The sequence below is a fragment of the Nomascus leucogenys genome, chromosome 5, assembly GCF_006542625.1.
Source record: "Nomascus leucogenys isolate Asia chromosome 5, Asia_NLE_v1, whole genome shotgun sequence".
NCBI lineage: Eukaryota > Metazoa > Chordata > Mammalia > Primates > Hylobatidae > Nomascus > Nomascus leucogenys.
Window position 1 is genome coordinate 87,262,215 of NC_044385.1, and position 17,094 is coordinate 87,279,308.

General features: G+C 37.7%; 1 pseudogene across 1 annotated transcript; it reads right to left on the reverse strand.

Moving 5' to 3' along the window:
• Positions 1-5,826: 5,826 nt before the first annotated feature.
• Positions 5,827-6,702, reverse strand: LOC100580553 (annotated as a pseudogene). The gene has a single exon (XR_121116.4). The product of XR_121116.4 is annotated as an E3 ubiquitin-protein ligase FANCL pseudogene (transcript).
• Between the last annotated feature and the right edge of the window lie 10,392 nt (positions 6,703-17,094).

A 17,094-nucleotide genomic window follows, 5' to 3' on the forward strand; every position in this document is an offset into this window, starting at 1 on the left:
CTAACAGTGCCTTATTAAAAATAATGTATTGTCATATTTTGGTACTGGCCCCTTAACAGTAAGGGATTAAATTCCAGAGAAAGGAATTCAAACCCAGTTCCAGACACATGCTGAGAAGAATATAGGTGTCCAGCCACTCCCTCCATTACTTTCTAATCTTCTCTTGTGGCCCTTGATAGAAATAAGTGCACCATACCTAGTGATATATACAATATATCACCAGATCTGAGCTGGATATTGTTTGTAGGTTGTCCATAACAGTGGGAACAGCTGCCATCGAACTAGGCCTTCTGGATTCCATGTGGATGAATGAATTCTCGTATGCTGGGGCCAAGCGGCAGATCTTAATCATAAAACAAGGTAGCAGAGATTGCCATCATGGGCTGAAGAGCCAAAGCATCAATCAAATGGTTTGACTCCTAAAAATTTTGGATATTAGCTTTGATCATATTATCCATGATGGATTTGAGACAGATAAGCAAACTACCAAATATAATCCGATTTGATTTGTATAATTAGGAATCCTTAATTCACTTGAACAGAAATCTAACTAGAGTCACTAAAACAGAGATTGATACTCAGAAAAATTTGAGCTACTTTATAAATTCAGAATTCCTTGATTGAAGCAGAAGATGGCCCCAACTTTTATATTACAACTCTTCTTCTTAACCTTCCCCAAAGGGATGTGTGGGTACTACCATGTGAATTTACATTATGGGAAATAACCAGACTTTTTTAGTATTACCACGTATTGGCACTGAACTGACAATAACTGCTAAACACTTAAAAGAGCACAGTGGTTCACCATCCAAAGTAGGACAATAGGAAGTAAGGTGATGGATAAAGTTTTGGCTTGTGTTCATCTTGCAGTGGGCCCCTCAAAATACCTTTTGGTATTTTCTCAACTTTGTAATGCTAAATTGGAAATAAACATATTTGGTAACTGGTCAAATCTTCACATTGATTCTCTGACCCTTTAAATAGGGCTACTATAGCAGGAATGGCCAAATGGAAGTCAAATGAAATGCCTCTCTATAAAAAGCAAAAGCAATACCACAATCCTGAGGAATTGCAGTGATTAGTACCATCACCAAGAACTTGTAAAATGCAGGAGTGATAACTCAACACATTCTAGTTCAAATGCATCTTGTAGAATGACAGTGGACTATCACAACTGGGTGATGACTACAGTTGCAGGTATTTTTTCAAGGATGGATACACAATTGGAACAAATTACTACATCCTCTGACCCTCTGACATGTAATATGCAACTATTGGTTTGGTAAATTATTTTAATTTATACCTGCTAGAAACAATTATCAGAAGCATTTTGTTTTCAGCTGACAAGGACAGCAGTGTATCTTGCTCGCCTCTCTAGGCTATGTCAACTTTCTAGCCCTATGTAATAATTAATCTTCAGGGAACTTGACAGCCTCTCTATTTCACAGATTACCATGCTGAATCATTTTATTATTGAGATTATGTTTATTGTCAAGAACTGTGCAGAATCTGAGCTTTTACCCTATTTAATGGATACAAGTTAGTCTGTAACTGTTTTGTGGGTTCCAGAAGACATGAGACTCTTGGACCAAAGACAAAGGACTTTATTACTCACATCAAGGGCAGCATTTAAAATTCCTTGCTGGTTAGTGTTAATTCCCCATCTTCTTTGAAATGCCATGTGAATGTCACAGGACCCATGATGGATGTGTGTACATTCAGTGGCTATATGACAAGAAAACAAATCCAAGCCGAACTTTGGAAATTCACCACTTTTAAAATAAGCAAAAGCAAAGCAAGTGGAAGCATGCTTATTCTTTGCATTGGGGGAGATGTTACTTCATCACTCAAAGTTGTTCACTGCAAACACAACTCTAAAAATGGCCTGGGTAATTAGGGCCATGCATTTTTGGCCTATCCTGCAAGAATGCATAGGGGCACAGTCAAGGCCCATGCTGGATTCCTTCTCCCAATACTGATTAAATCTGGTGATCAGGAAGAAACAACAAAAAGCAACCTCAGATGAGAGGAATTTTCACAGATTTGTAAATAAGTTGATGATTTCTGTGGATGTTAGTCAGCCTTTGTCCTCACAAACCTAGTTGCTATGTTCGCAAGGGTACTATCCATGGCATCAGAAAAAATGGACTTATATTCTAAAGTCTTATCTGGCAACAGCCACTGATGAATGTTCAACCTACTCAAAAATAGCACCATTCTTTGGAGCTCAACCCACCACCTTGTGACAGGTGGATCGCATTGGATTGCACTGGAACTCACCTCTCATGAAAAGGACAGTTATCATTGGTTAAACACTTTGTCTTGATGTGGATTTTCATTCACTGTCCACAGTGCTTTTGGAAGAACCAGATTCATGTGCTTATAGATTTTCTTAAACATTATGGTATTCTGTGAAGCACTGCTTTTGACCAAACCACTATTTTTTAGAAAATGAAGTGTGATAATTAGATCATGCTCATGAAATTCACTGGTCTTACCTTGTTTTCTATCATCCTGAAGCATTTGCCTTGATTGAATAGTGGAATGATATTTTCAAGAATCAGGTATGACACCACTTGTTTGGCAATATCTTGAGGGCCTGGGTAATTCCCCTGGAATGCAGTATATGCTCTAAATCAGTGACCAATATGTGGTTCTGTTCATTCCTGGTCAGTATTTGCAGGCCTGGGAATCAAACATAGAAATGGGAATGTTTTCTTTCTGTAATAATTCAATAATCTGTTGACATAAATGTTACTTTCAATAATTGTGAATTTGGGCTCTTCTGATCTAGGCATCTTAGTTCATGAGGGAGTAATGCCTCTACCATGAGTCACTATCAATCATTCTGTTAAAACTGAAGTTAAATTTAACACTTAGTTCACTTTAGGTTTCTCATGCAAGTGAATCAATGGACAAAGAAGGGACTGATTGTGCTGACTGTGGTAAATAATTTTAACTATTTTAAGGAAATTGAGTTACTACGGATTAGTGAGGTTAAGAATAAGCATACCTGGAATACTTCTGTTTGCAGAAGGGTGCTGCTCAGTACTTCAATGACAAGTGATAAAAAGCAACGGTAAACTACAATTACATTTAGGCAGGACTGATAATGAACCAGACTGCTCAGAAAAGAAAGTTTGGGTCAACTCACCAGGCCAAAAACTATAACTAGCAAAGTGCTTGCTTAGAGCAAAGACTATGTAGAAAAGGCAGTGTATGAAGATAGTTACAAATAGCAGGTATGAACACATGACTGACTATAATAGTTATAAATAAATATTTCTTCTTATTCTGATATATACTTATAAATACATTAATTATCATCTTCTGCTCTCCCTTTCCCCCGTAACATAACATAAAATGTTTTAGTCTCACATCTCAGTATTTAAGTTACAAACCATAAAAGGGTCAGTGTGGTTCAATTAGAAATGAACATTGCCAAGTTAGATAGAACATCATATCCTTTTGAAAAGAGAGTCAGCATGTTTTTGGTTGTATAAGGGGTACTAGTATAATTTTAGATGGAAATATGCCTTTGCTATTATCTATACTATGAAGTTAAGTAAAATTAAAAGACATATATATAGATGCCAAATTGACAAATATTGGAACATAATGTCTCTTTACTATGCCAATTTAACAAAGTTGAAATGGGCCTTTCCTTTGCAGTACCAGATTGGAGATATTTAAGATATTTAATTTGGATATACAAAAATTTGTGCAATATTTGTAAGGTATGAGTGAGTGAAAACCATTTTAATGCACTGAGTTTGGTATAGGGTGCCTGACAATATGGCATATCACACTTGTTGTCTTTGTTCTGTTAACTCAGAAACTGGCATGAGACAGCACCCAGATCTACACCTCTACCAGCTCCCACAAAATCTTCTTTTACAACTTCTCCATACAATGATCCAGGTATGTGTTTAATTCTGTGGTAAACAATGAATAAAACAAGATTTTCCTGTAGATCATTCTTATCATCAAGTTTAGATGTGGGAAAAGAAAGAGGTTTTATTTTGTCCTTGTACATTCCAGTTTTTCTTTGCACTCCTCCAAGTTATATGGAGCTCTCTCTCCTGAACACTGGTTAGGGTGACCTATCATGACTTCAGGGGCCCATTAGACATAAAGTTAACAGCCTTGTATAGACTTATTACCAGCTCTCACAACTGTGTTATATCTAATCCCTGTAACAATTTCCTTCACTGTGTCACTCATAGGGATCTGCTTCTCTGATCAAATTCTGACACAGATAGTGTAATGAATTCTTCCTGACCCAACTGCACAGATTAAATTTCCCCAGACCATGGCATTGTAAAACCACCTTTGCAAAATTATGCAGCAAGAGGAATCTGACATAGTTGACTCCATCTTGCTATTAACCTCCCAGCTGTCCTTAGTCATTCCTGCGTGTAGACCAAACTAACTTTGGGAGAAATTTAGTTTATAGTTTAGCCTTAAAGCAAGGATGATAATAGCCCTTTCCAAAACTAAACAGCCTCTGTAAAACAATTAAAGAACACAAGGTTGAGTATGAGAGGGGCCTGAATTCTCTTAAGTTGTAGGCATAGTTAAACAATAACCATCCATTGTTATGGACGTCACAAGATTTATAATTTCCCCAATTGCACCTGTAGTTAACATCACTATTGTAGAACATAAGGTTCTACAATTTTGAGATGTCTTTTTAGACTTTCGCATTTCTGAGGATGGCTAACTCCACCTGGACTTGTGATTCATGACTCAACTAACTGGTTGTGTGGCCTGCGGAACCACGAACCAATTAAACCTCTTTTCTGTGGAAATTGCACAGTCTCACGTATTTCTTTATAGCAATACAAGAATGGCCTAATACAGAAAATTGAGACTGAGGAGTGGGGTGTTGCTATAGACACCAAAAATGTGGAAGAGACTTTGGAACTGGTAACAGGCAGAGTTTGGAAGAGTTTGGAGAGATCAGAAAAATATAGGAAGATGAGGGAATGTTTGGAACTTCTTAGAGACTGGTTAAATAATTGTGACCAAAATGCTAATAGTGATATTGGCAGTGAAATACAGGATGCCAAGGTCTCAGCTGGAAGTGAGGAATTTATTGGGAACTGGAGCAAAGTCACATGAGTTATGCCTTAACAAAGAGCCTGAATGCATTCTGTTCATGCCCTAGGGATCTGTGAAAGTTTGAACTTGAGAGTGATGATTTAGGGTACCTGGCAAAAGAAACTTATAAGCAGGAAAGCATTGAAGAAGTGGCCTAGCTGCTTCGAACAGCCTTCACACTGATGCAGGAGCAAAGAAATTACTTAAAGTTAGAATTTACATTTACTTTTTCTTTTTTTTTGATCTTGTATAACATTTTATTTAGCATTCTTATACATTACACAAAATAAGTACTTGGATAACTCACATCTAACAAACTATATATGTATTTTTTTCCATAGGAAAGCACAAGGAGAAGACAGAAATATCAAGAGTCTCAAGAACTTTTGAATGAAGTAAAGAGTTTCCCACAAAAAATCAGCTATAGACAATTCCCAAACTCATTTTATGAACCTCATCAAGATTTTACCAGTTCAGATATATTCAAGAAGTCAAGATCTCCATCTTGGTATAAATACACTTCCACAGTCAGCACGGAGATCACAGACTTAGAAAGTTCAACTGGACTTTGGCCTACAATTTCCCAGTTTACTCTTAGTGAAGAGACAAAGGCAGATGTTTATTATTATTGCATCATCATACCTGTCCTTTTGATGTTAGTATGTCTTGCTTTATATTTTCTCTGAAGATATCAAAATTCCTTTTGATAATTTCTTAAGTTTCCAGCTCTTCACCGAAATGTTATATTCTTATTTCAGTGTTTCCTTCCAGATATTTTTAAGGTAAGTGGCTTACTACAATATGGACATTCACTAAATATGATGTTAAAACTCTGTCTACTAGTTAGTAGTCCTCTCAGCCACTCATATAAGCATATTTGATGGAAAGGTTGTCCACACTGGGATTTATCACACACTTGATCAGGAATGGTACCGTCAAGTTGATAAGCATAGCAAATTCCACAATCCATAGTAAAATCAGATTTTTCCAGGATAGCACGAGCTGGAAAATCAATTTCTAAAACATCTTTCAAATTTTGTAATACACTATTTTCTGGATCCCACAAATGTATGTTCCTGCTCAGCTTAATTCCCAGGGGTTTTACCACATGGTCAGCTCCAAGAAAGAAGCACTCAGGAAGCATAGTAGGATGCCTGGGGTCTACCTCTATATTTATGGAAACATTATTCCCTAATGCAATTCTGCGTGCTGTTGCACTCCGTGGAGGTTTTTCTGGCTCAAGTACCCAGGTCTTCTCATCAATTTCATCCATAACATCCCAGAATGCCTTTAGTGATTCTACTGCTGCCAAAAACTGACTATAAATGCTTATTAAGGAGCTCTGAGGTGTCCAGGAAGCACAAAATGGAACAGGAAAATCCACAAAATAATCTGGTGATTCTGCAGGATACTTTGCCTTCAACTTGAGTGATTAAATGCTCTCTACCAGAAGCATCTTCTGCTTTTAACTTGATGGTACTGAAGCAGGTATCCGCATACACAAGTCTGAGCCGAGATGAATCCCTCATACACGGTTTTCGACCGGTTCTGGGGCAGAAGCAGCGGGCACTGGCGCAACAGGCTCGCTTCCGTCACCGCCATGGCTCGAAGTCCGGAGAGACAGAGAAAAGCTCTAGACCTGCCGGGTCCTGCACATGCGCAGTCCGCTTGCACTGGGACGCCGCGGAGCCTAGAATTTACACTTAAAAGAAAAGCAGAGTATACAAGTTTGAAAAATATGCAGCCTGGCCATGTGGCAGAGAAAGAAACTATGCCTATTTTATCAGAATTCAGGCCCCTCTCATAATCTGAACCTTAAAGACTTCCATTAGTTTTACAAAGGTGGTTTAGTTTGGGGAAGGGCTATTATCATCTTTGCTTTAAAGTTAAACTATAGACTAAATTCCTCAAGTTGGCTTGGCCTAAGCCCGGGGATGACCAAGGACTGCTTGGAAGTCAGAAGCAAGATGAAGTCAACTATGTTAGATTTCTCACCATCACAATTTTGCACAGGCTGTTTCAGGAGGACAGGAGAAGGTCAGAGGGATACTTTGTTTCTGAAGCCCTTCCAATATCTTTCTTCTCAAAGCACTCAGCATGGCAAAGCACCATACTTTTGCATACCATTTTCTGAGCCCCAATAGTATTCAATGCCTAATAGTGTGCATGGTACTAATAAATCTTTAATAAATTCTGGATCACTGGTTATGATGATTTTTTTTGTTTGTTTTATTGTTTGTTTTTGAGACAGAGTCCTACTCTGTTGCTCAGGCTAAAGTGCAGTGGCAGGATCTCGGCTCACTGCAAGCTCTACCTCCCAGGTTCAAGTGATTATTGTGCCTCAGCCTCCCAAGTAGTTGGGATTACAGGTAACTGACAACACATCCAGCCAATTTTTGTATATTTAGTAGAGGTGGGGTTTCACCATGTTGGCCAGGCTGGTCTCCAACTTCTTACCTCAAGGGATCTGCCTGCCGCGGCTTCCCAAACTGCTGGGATTACAGGCATGAGCCACTGTACCTGGCCTGATGATGGTTTTTGATATCTCTCACTATCAGCTGTGACCAATCCTTTGAATGAGAGGACTTTTTGGTATATCTGTAGTGGCAGATATCACAAAAATTATGCACAGATTTTTTTTTTTTTTTTTTTTTTTTTTTTAGCTCATCAGCTATTGTTAGTGTTAGTGTATTTTATGTGTGGCCCAAGACAATTCTCCCAGTGTGGCCCAGGGAAGCCAAAAGGTTGTACACCTGTGATTAAGCTCATCCTTCTCAAATATTTGATTTGCATTTCCACTCTATTCTTCTTACTTGTTTTGAACCTCTTAGACCCCAAGAATTGACCTAGCCCTAGATGTGCCGGTCATACCTACCCCATCTCCAGAGAGACAGATCAGAAAAAAATCTATAACACTGAGGGCAATGGGTACCAAAAATATGTGTAATCGAGCAATTCAAGAGTCCTTCTTGAATTTTGTGTTAAATTTCTATTTATTTATTTATTATTTTCCTTATTTTTTGAGAGATGGAGTCTTGGTCTGTGGCCCAGGCCGGAGTGCAGTGGCCCAATCTCAGCTCACTGCAATCTCTGCCTCCCAGGTTCAAGCGATTCTCCTGCCTCAGCTTCCCAAGTAGCTGGGACTACAGGCGTGCACCACCACCCTCAGCTACTTTTTGTATTTTTTAGTAGAGATAGTGTTTCACTACATGTTGGCCAGGCTGGTCTCAAACTCCTGACCTCAAGTGATCTGCCCGCCTCAGCCTCCCAAAGTGCTGGGGTTATAGGCATGAGCCACTGTGCCTGCCCAATTTTTTTTAAAATAAAAAGTAGTAATATAACTTAAGACAATGGGCAAAATGATAGAATTATGAGGTCAAATTGAAAGCAAAACTATGAAAACCTTATGAATACTATTTTAAATGTAAAAACTGTTACACATTATACATTTGATATTTTTCACTCAACTTTTTATTTTCAAGGTCTTTCATAGTTTTTAAACTTATTAGTGGAGTTTTCAGTGTGTTTCTTTATCCTAAGAAACTAACTTTATAACTCTTTTGCCATATAACTAAATATACCTTATGTATTTATTTTAAGAGGTTTTATTTTTATGTAGGTAGGCTAAGGTGAATAGAAGAAAATTGCAACTGAAAAGATAGTTTCTTAGTCCTATACTATGGTCTGAATATTTGTGTCCCTCAATTAATAACTTGAAATTCTAACTCTCCGGGTGATGGTATTAGGAGTTGGTACCATTACCCATGGCAAATATTCAAGTTACTGGTGGCGAATATGTACAGGTCCACAGCAACCTTAATTCTTGCCTCCTTAGAAGAACGAATTTGACTGAGGGGTATAAGGCAGAAAAAGAGACTGAGGCAAGTTTTAGAGCAGGAGTGGAAGTTTTATTTAAAAAGCTTTGGAATAGAAAATAAAGGAAGGGATACTTCAAGAGACCCAAGCAGGCACCGAGGTCAAGTGCCATGTTTAATCATGATCCTAGGACTTTATAGGCTGGCCCCTTTCCAGTGATTCTTCCCTTAGGGTTGGCGGCCCACATGCACAGTGTCCTCCTTACCCTTGGGAGGTGAGCACTCACAGTGTGTTTAGGAAGTTGTATGCAAGCCCATCTCAGGCTTTCTTCCCTTTTCCAGTGGTGTGTCCCCAGAAGGTGACACTCCACCATTTTGTCTTTTGATACATATGCCTGAGAAGTTGCTTCTCCCAGGAGCCTGCACTCAATTAACAATTTGCAACAGGTGTGGACCATCACGAAATGGCCTCTCCCTGGAACCACCAATTTATCACTTTTAGAGAGGCAATGTTATAATTGCCAAACAATCACCCAACATTCCTAGTGGATGGAGGAGAGCCTTCCCTGCCCCACTCATGTCTGTCTAACTACCTGTAAAAATACCTTTGGAAAGTGAGGTAGAAATGAAGGTAGAACTTAGTGCCCTTATAAAAGTGATCTGAGAAATACCCCCTTACCCTTTCCACCATGTAAGGACACAGCTAGAAGGCACTATTTGTGAACTAGGAAGCAGGCTCTCATCACATGGAGTCAGTGTCCTGATCTTGGACTTTCCAGACTCCCAAGACTGTAAGAAATAAATTTCTGTCGTTTGAGTTACTCAGTTTATGGTACTTTGTTATAACAGCCCCAATGCACCAAGACAACATAGTTCCTAAGAGGAAGAAGATATCATAAAATGGGGGTTCACACTGAGAAACACGGGGGTCTTCTAGTGAGTTCTGGAGAATAGTTGTCTAGTACTTGACCCAGGGGTTGATAAGGACAGGATAGTCACCTAGAGTGTGAAAGCCTGACATGGGATGTTGTCGTGGACTCTGGATTCATTGATTTGTATTTGAAAGCATGTTCCTGGGTGAGTTGTTTACTATCCCTAAGAACTGGCTAACTCTAGGAGGTACAGTCCGTCTAAAGTCAGCAAGGCTCCAATGTCAAAGCATTAGAACACAGAAAATAAAATACAGTGCTAACAATATAAGTGAATACAGTGATCATAGTTGAATATAGTGCTAACAATATAAGTGGCTTATTAAACAATTCCCCTTACCTATGATACAAAAACAGACATATTTTTAATTCAGGAATATCAGAATTTAAGAACCAGGCACAGTTTCTGTTAAATCTGTGATGAAAAAAGTATTTTATATTGTCAATCTAAATTCAAGTTGTGGAAAAACAGAGTACAGACTACTGCCTAGGTCTTTTCATTTTATTTAAAAAGAAAAAAATTGTATTGAAGTGTTTCTATTCAGTATTATTCACATGTGTTTTGAGTTTGGGTAATTGTAGAAGTGAAATGAGTGTCAGAAAGGGCCTTGCAGTCTTTGTACTTTTAAATGCTTGTGGATTTCACTGCAATTTAAGGTCATGTAAACAGAGAAAAACCTCACAGCTTTGAAATCGCCATGCTATTCATCAAGGAAACATGTTTGGGGCCCAATTTTTCTATTGGAATAGAAGATAGAGTAGGCCATTTAGAAGCCCTGCACTGTAAAAGTCCAGGTCTCATTCTCCTTCCCTCCCTCATCACAGCTTTCTAAAGATTTCCTGATCACTCAAAGGAGATAATCTAACCAATGTACAAACTGGAAAAATAGTAAAGTGTTAAGATGAAGGAGGATATTTCATGCAAATGTATTTAAGACTGGCCTGTTAAACTCAATTGACCACTACTTTTCATATGATTTGAATAGAAAAATATATTCCATATATTATTCAGAGTATTATGAAACAAAACTGAGAAAACCTTGGTGTTTTAGAGGACTTCCATGTATTTAGTCATTCACTCATTTATTAAACAAATATTTGTTGATTGCCTACTGGGAGCCAGTTCTATTTGCTGGGAATTTAATGCTGAGGATGAGAAGCAGGAACCCTGTCATAAAACAGATTAAGGAAATAAACCACATCTAATCATATCTATATGCACAAGAGTTCCACAAAATCTGAGACTCAAAGAAGGGCCAGAATATTGAAGCTTATATAATTGCATCCTAAGCTAAAGAAAGGAATAGGAAATTGGGGCTTCTTGGGGCAACACAAGTTATGGGAAGGTGAGGCAAGGAAATGTATGGTAAATAAAGGTGGTTTGGTTATGCAGAAAAAAGTCTCCCAGGTAACAATGGATTCCATCCAAGTAGAATGAAATCAATAATCTCACAAGAGTAGATAGAGATAAATTAGTAAAGGAATAAGTAAGCAAAATACATTCAGGCTAGTGATAAGAGTTATGAAGGAAGTGAACAAGGTGATAAATGCTGGAAAGGAAGAGATGGATTTAGATACAGTGGAAGGATAAAACTACTCAGAGGAGGTGACATTTGCACTGAAGCCTGAAGTGTAAGACTTTATGGCCTTATGAATCCTTACACTGGAAGCCAAATTAATTGAGAGTTTAGACTGAGCCTTGATTAGAAAAGAGAATTTTTAAGTGCAATGTGGTTCCATTGAATGATTTTAAGCCAAAAGTAACACAATCTGTCCTTTTGACAAATTAAAAATAAATACTGTTTTGGTACGATGCTATTCAAAGTATCACTAGGCCTATTTTTCTAAATAATTTTAATTAAGTTCAATATTATGCTTATATGAAACTATTGGACCAGGACTGATAGATATGATACAACTTTTATTTGAATATGTTTTTCTTGAATGTCTAAGCAAGTGAAGAATAGCTTCCCTCCACTCTTCTACGTTCCTTGGCTGGCCTATGAGTTAAATTGACATAAAACAGATTAGGGAAATAAACCACATCTCATCATATATATGCACAAAAGTTCCACAAACTCTGAGACTCAAAGAAGGGTCAGAATATTGAAGCTTATATAATTGCATCCTGAGCTAAAGAAAGGAATAGGAAATTGGGGCTTCTTGGGGCAACACAAGTTATGGGAAGGTGAGGCAAGGAAATGTATGGTACTCATCTGACAAAGGGCTAATATCCAGAATCTATAATGAACTCAAACAAATTTACAAGAAAAAAACAAACAACCCCATCAAAAAGTGGGCAGAGGACATGAACAGACACTTCTCAAAAGAAGACATTTATGCAGCCAGAAAACACATGAAGAAATGCTCATCATCACTGGCCATCAGAGAAATGCAAATCAAAACCACAGTGAGATACCATCTCACACCAGTTAGAATGGCCATCATTAAAAAATCAGGAAACAACAGGTGCTGGAGAGGATGTGGAGAAATAGGAACACTTTTACACTGTTGGTGGGACTGTAAACTAGTTCAACCATTGTGGAAGTCAGTGTGGCGATTCCTCAGGGATCTCGAACTAGAAATACCATTTGACCCAGCCATCCCATTACTGGGTATATACCCAAAGGACTATAAATCATGCTGCTATAAAGACACATGCACACGTATGTTTATTGCGGCACTATTCACAATAGCAAAGACTTGGAACCAACCCAAATGTCCAACAACGATAGACTGGATTAAGAAAATGTGGCACATATACACCATGGAATACTATGCAGCCATAAAAAATGATGAGTTCGTGTCCTTTGTAGGGACATGGATGAAACTGGAAAACATCATTCTCAGTAAACTATCGCAAGGACAAAAAACCAAACACCGCATGTTCTCTCTCATAGGTGGGAATTGAACAATGAGAACTCATGGACACAGGAAGGGGAACATCACACTCCGGGGACTGTTGTGGGGTGGGGGGAGGGGGGAGGGACAGCATTAGGAGATACACCTAATGCTAAATAACGAGTTAATGGGTGCAGGAAATCAACATGGCACATGGATACATATGTAACAAACCTGCACATTGTGCACATGTACCCTAAAACCCTAAAGTATAATAAAAAAAAAAAAAAAAAAAAATGTATGGTAAATAAAGGTGGTCTTGTTATGCAGAAAAAAGTCTCCCAGGTAACAAAAGTAGTCAATGAGCAACCCTGAGAAGAGATGACAGCCTTACTGGGTTAGTATCGGCCTCTAGGCTCCTCTCCAGCGATTTGAGTCAATCTTTTGTGGCTGGAAGAATTCCTGGGAAGGGGATTTATGACATGTAAGATTCATTTGGAGGATCCATCTTTATGCAGATAAGAGGAGCTGAGAAAAAGCCTCTGCTTGAATCCACTGTTTTCCCAAGTGCCTTCAGTTCAAAGTGATCAGCACACTGAAGCATCACATTCTGGGGTGACATCTCCTGAACTGGACCTACATTTTAGGTAAGATATTACATTCTGATATGCAGCTTTTATTTCATTAACCAAATTATATATCTTATATAAATTAGTTGCTCTCAAATATAAGCAACAGATCCTGTGATTCAAACCAACTCTACGAATAAGGAAACATTGTAGTACGTAGCAAGAGGTAGGATAGACTCAATCAGCTGGTGAGTCCAAGTCTCCATCTCTGTTTCTTCGTGGAGCCCCTTGACTCTGGCCCACTGTGTTGCCTCAGCCTTTAGATCAACTTCTATTGTGGCCACAAGATGGCAGCCAGCAGCCATAGGGGCAAAAAGCCTTTGTTCATACCTAAAAGAAGAGAGATCTATCCTTTAAATATGGGAGAAAATGTCTTGTTATCTGACTGTGTCCCCCTGGGTGAGTAATAGTCATTATGTCATGTAGTAATTCTCTAACATCTGAATTGCTGAAATAATTACAAGAAAAAGTAGTGGGATTTCCCTAGAGCTAGGCATGCTACGAGATTTCCTTGCACAGAGAATAGGTGAATTCTACCCACTTTTACTGTCATCCTCATGTTCCGGCCAATGAAGCCCAGTGACCCAAAAGGAAGAAAAAATGGGAGATACATTTTGGCTAGGCAACAAGAATTCTTTAGTAGTTAGTTATAAGAAAAATTTTTATGCTATACCTAAATTTGAAGTTCAGGGATTGTATGACTAAGTATGTACAAGACACTGCATGGGCTGACCAGAGTATAAAGATAAATTAAGTCTAGTAGAAAAGTATAGATTTTTTAAATGATAGGAAATGACATCTGAAAATGCTAGGAATACATCTGTGGTTCATCTCCCACTGGGCCAGTTTGCCCAAATATGACTGAAGATATGAGAGCATCTGAACCTTAGAAAAACCACATAATTTTTCTTCTTTCACAAGTATTATTTTTTGCAGATAACAGAATGAATGTAGGAGTTTTTTTTCTTTTTCTTTAGTAATATCCATGGAATATTCTACTAAAAATATGGACTTTAAAGTCGAATAATGGAGACTCAAAAATTGATTCTACCTACCACTTAACAGCTTGGCCACCGGGGTCAAGTAACAGCCTCTCAGCCTCCTCTGAGACAGATATTTATAAAATATCTATTCATAATATTTACTACTCCATTTCCACACTGCTATGAAGAACTACCTGAGACTGGGTCATTTATAAAGAAAACAGGTTTAATTGACTCACAATTTCACATGGCTGGGGAGGAACCTTACAATCATGGCCAAAAGCAAAGGAGAAGCAAGGCCCGTCTTACATGGTGGCAGGAGAGACAGAGAAAGCAAAATGGGAAGCACCACACTTTTAAACCATCAGATCTCGTGAGAGCTCACTCACTAGTATGAGAACAGCAAGCGGGAAATCTGCCACCATGATCCAATCACCTCCCACTAGGCTCCTTCTGACACATGGGTATTACAATTTGACCTGAGATTTGGGTGGAGAAACACAGCCAAACCATGTCACAGTAAATACATTATTGCTTTTATGGATTATCTTATTATAATTGTGGATTTCTTTTACAGTTGTGACATACTGTGGAACATTTCTCATAATATCTGGTTCTGAGATACTTGGATATTTGAGGATAATAGAACTCCTTCATAGATGCATCATTAACAAGTGATTTTGAATACTTGACTATTTCAAAATGTACATTCTAATTTATACATTTTCTAATTGCAAATAGGTATATTATATTATGTGCTTGATTCACTGATGATTCTGCAAAGACCTGGAACACCTATGGATAAATTCAGTTTCTGGAAACAGATGCTTCAATTTGTTTGCTACTGTTTTAAAGGGTTGTCGTCACCATTTTTAAGTGTCTCTGGCTTTCCGGTGCTAATGCTATTCACCAGTTACAGTTGTTTTTAGACATTTTCAAGTTCTAATATTATATTTTATTTCTTTTTCAATGATGAGAGTTAATTCTGTTCTGTTAATTGTACTTCAAGGCTCAGGCTTTTGTGATACACAAAATTCCCGATGTTAATAATGGATTGCTTCATATCTCCTAGCCATTACAATTTTTAGACAACTCATTTAAATAGGGCATGGTTTAAAAGCTTTTATTAATATTAAAATGCTAACACTTTTTGCAATAGCTTCCTGAGTCTTCCCAGAATCAGGATTCACTAAAAGCAACTCTGCTGGGCCAGCACAGCAGTATGCTCAGTTAACTATAAGCGTCAAGAAACAGCCTCTGGTAGAGATGAATGGTTTATATAAAGGGCCGTAGATGTGGGGGAGCATGTGGGACTGAAGACAGTTTGTGGGTCTGAAGGAAAGGGTATGAGCATGGAGAAGCATGGAAGAGATAGGCTGTAGAGTGAGGTGGGAGCCAAGCCATGGATAATCTTGGGTTTCATGCTAAGATACTTTACGTCTCCTGAGAAAGAAATGACAGGCCACTAAAGAGTTCCACCACTGGAGGTAATATCATCAGATTCACAGTTTGAGGCATCACTCCGGTTGTGTTTCTGAACTATAGATATTTATTGGAATCTAAATGCCACTTTTTCTTGTATTTCATATATTTTCTTTTCTATTGTTTCATTTTTTCCCAGACCACATAAATATGTGTGTTTTCCTCATCGATTCTTATTTTACAGATTATAATGACTTGTTATTTAATGGAAGCCTCTACTTTGAAATGTAGAAGGTCACATATTTTAGTCTTGAGATGATGAAGTTTGATTCAGTCACAAAGAACCAAATGTACTTTTTTACAGACAAAACTGGCTCCACATGATGTTGCTTTGACATTTGATTAACTGCCTTTTTTTTTCCCTTTTGGCTGTTTCTGATATTTGAAACATTTTACAGATTTGCTCTTTGTAATAACATCCTTTCCATCAGCTAATTTCAATGCTGAGATTTGTGCATGCAACTGCTACTGAAATCAATGTTAGCGCTGGGAGCCAATCCAAGAGCAGACTTAAGGTCTCAAGTCTACAGTGGTCTACAGAGGTGACTTCATTTACTCTTTCAGTTTGATAGACATAAACTATTCTTAGATGTATTTACTGAAAATATCAATATGACTAAAACGTAATAAAAATAAAATTATGTTGTTTCTATGTCCACCACATAAAGGATGCTAAATAGATTACTTTTTTATCATGTTTACTCAAAATATAAATCTTTATCTGTATTTTTCATTGAAATCTATATAATAAGATTGTTGAGAAAAAAAGCCAGAATGCCCTATTTGAGATTTCTTCCACTTGCTGAGGTCCCACCTCCTGTCAAAGTTCATATCAACCAAACCATTGTTTTTTGAAGTTCATTGAATAATTCAACATTTTTTCATTTTATACTTTTTGTCAACAATCACACAGAGAAACACATATTTACTTGCAAGACTGTGTCTTTATTAAGACTTTTTTTCTTCATTTTATTTTTTTCTTCATCTTTGTGTCCCCAGCCTTGAATACACTTCAATAAGCCCTCAGTTAATGCTTGTTGAAGTTTGGGATGTCAATAAAGAGAAAAGTTCATAGTGGTCCTTGCAGAAATTTTGCATGTCCATATATAAAAGAAAAAAATTACCATGTGTAGATATCATTTATTAATGAATAATGTATATAGTGGATACAGAAGTAGGTAAGTTGATAGATTATAAATAGATACATGATATTTAGATAGTAACATATAAGGGACTCTTAAAAATGTGAAGTAACTTTCTATGTTTTTTAGTAGAGCAAATAACACTACAACTAAGATATCCGTGTTTTCCA